The sequence below is a fragment of the Palaemon carinicauda genome, chromosome 7, assembly GCF_036898095.1.
Source record: "Palaemon carinicauda isolate YSFRI2023 chromosome 7, ASM3689809v2, whole genome shotgun sequence".
Lineage (NCBI taxonomy): Eukaryota > Metazoa > Arthropoda > Malacostraca > Decapoda > Palaemonidae > Palaemon > Palaemon carinicauda.
In genome coordinates, this window is record NC_090731.1 from 6,496,733 (window position 1) to 6,499,232 (window position 2,500).

Here is a 2,500-nt window from a genome sequence, read left to right on the forward strand (position 1 = left end):
AAAGCCTACTTCGATTAAGAAATATAACAAAGGAGCGACACTTATTTCGGGTTTATTACAACAATAAAAATCTTTAAGATACTTTAGTCACGAAAGAAACATTTGAAAAAGAAAAATAGACGAAATTCAATATCGCAGTAAGTAAATTATACATTTCCCCTTGAGGAGAGAGAGAGAGAGGGAGGAGAGAGAGAGAGGAGAGAGAGAGAGAGAGAGAGAGAGAGAGAGAGAGAGAGAGAGAGAGAGAGAGAGGTTTAAAGCACTTCCAGAAGTCTATAATTACTGCCCCAGATCTTTCCTAAGGTAGATGCTCTCTTAGGAAAGATCTGGCAGAGTAATTTCAGACTTCTTTGAAGCGTTGTAAACCGCCCCCCCCACTCTCTCTCTCTCTCTCTCTCTCTCTCTCTCTCTCTCTCTCTCTCTCTCTCTCTCTTCTCTCTCTTTCCTCAAGGGATATGTATAATCTACATACTATAGTATAGTTGGTTCTTTTAATGATCCAACTAAATATGGCATCGATCATAATGTTCATTTCTCACTCGTGGTAATTTTACTGGCCCGAAACACGGTAACTACCGAAGCTTCCTCAAATTGCATGTAATGGGCAATCAGTCACCTCTGATTCATGAAACCGCCTCTTTGAACCAGCAAATATATAATCAGAAATTACTATTATTTTTCCAAGGGGACTTACGAGAGAATCCCTATGAGGCTTAATCAAAATCTATATTATTTCCTTCTGAATATATCAACGTTATTTTTCTAATTACTTCTCGGTACCCAAAAATGATGGACAAAGCAAATGTGAGCAATCAGATGGATTATTATTATTATTATTATTATTATTACTATTATTATTATTATTATTATTATTATTATTTTTGTTGTTGTTGTTGTTGTTGTTGTTGTTTTCATTATTATTATTATTATTATTATTATTATTATTATTATTATTATTATTATTATTATTATTATTATTGTTATTATTATTATTATTATTACTTCCTAAGCTACAACCCTATTTGGAAAATCAGGATGCTATAAGCATCCAACAGAGAAATTACCCCATTGAGGAAATGAAATAAATAAATTACAAGAAAAGTAATGAAAATGAAAATAAAATATTTTAAGAACAGTAGGTAAATTAAAATAAATTTTTCATAAATAAAATATAAAACTTAAAAAAAAAACAAGAAGAGAAATAAGTTAGAATAATATGCCCGAATGAGAAAATGAAAAGAAAGATAAAGGACTTAGATGTAACTAGTCAGTAAACAAATGTGTAGTAAATGAAAAACTACTTAATTATACAAGGCGGCTAAATTGCATACCAGAATAGAAAGGGAGTTTTAAATGAAGGAAATGGGATAGTGGAAAAGGGGGCTGGGCTTGAGTAGCTGGAGGGTGGGGAGGTGTTGAGAAACTAGGAGATGGGGGCGCTGGTGTCGTGAAAGTTTTACGTGTGTCGGGTAAATTGAAATGGCACCCAGACACGTTACGTAGCACCACAAATTATTTCAGAGAAGAGAAGCAGACATTGAAGGAGATATCTTTTCCCTGGCTAACTTTACGACGCAAAAGTTCAAATCGTTTTGATCATATCGGCGTTTCAATTTAGGGACTTGGCAGATAGCTGATAACGCCTAATTAAACGCCGACGATTGTCTACCATTTGAAACATTTTTGTATTGGTTTATTCATAATGAAAAACATTTCGTCATTTAGCAAGATATTCGAGCTCAGTACTTTCATACCATTATAAAAATCAATAATTGGCATATTCATTTAATTCTTCCTTAGAATAATAAAAAAAGTTTTGTTTCAAGTTTTTAGACAAACTAACTTTCAATATACTTTCTGAACAGTTCAAGGAATGAATGTTGGGTTTAACAAAAGAAGAGAGGTAGCCTATCCCAGAAAAGGAAATAGATAGAAATGCCTGTTTATGATGAATACAAACATTTTAGTTTCGTTGTTTTAAAAGTCAGTTTCCATTATCTGCCAGTTCTAATAGGATTTCTGAATAATCACATATTTTCAAAAGTTTCTATACTCAAATCTGTACTATTTATATTTTGCATCTCTCAATTGATAATATTCTCATTTGATATTATTATTATTATTATTATTATTATTATTATTATTATTATTATTATTATTATTATTATTATTATTATTATTAGCCAAGCTATAATCCTAGTTGGAAAAGCAAGATGCTTAAAGCCCAAGGGCTCCAATAGGTAAAACTAGCCCAGTAAGGAAAGGGAATAAGGAAATAAATAAATAATGAAAACAAATTAAACAATAAATAATTCTGAAAACAATAACAACGTCTAAACAGATGTGTCATATATAAACTATTAACAACGCCAAAACAGATATGTCATACATAAACTATAAAAAGACTCATAAAGATGTAGATGTGTTAACGTTTTATTAGTTTAGATGAAGTCCCCATGTTTTCATCAGCCTTTGGATGCCAAATGATTAATAAGTACTA

General features: G+C 31.3%; 1 protein-coding gene across 1 annotated transcript in view; it reads left to right on the top strand.

The window, feature by feature from the left end:
* Positions 1-2,500, top strand: part of LOC137643777 (protein PFC0760c-like) — a 141,157-nt gene that overhangs the window by 70,051 nt on the left and 68,606 nt on the right. The gene's annotated exons all lie outside the window — the stretch shown is intronic.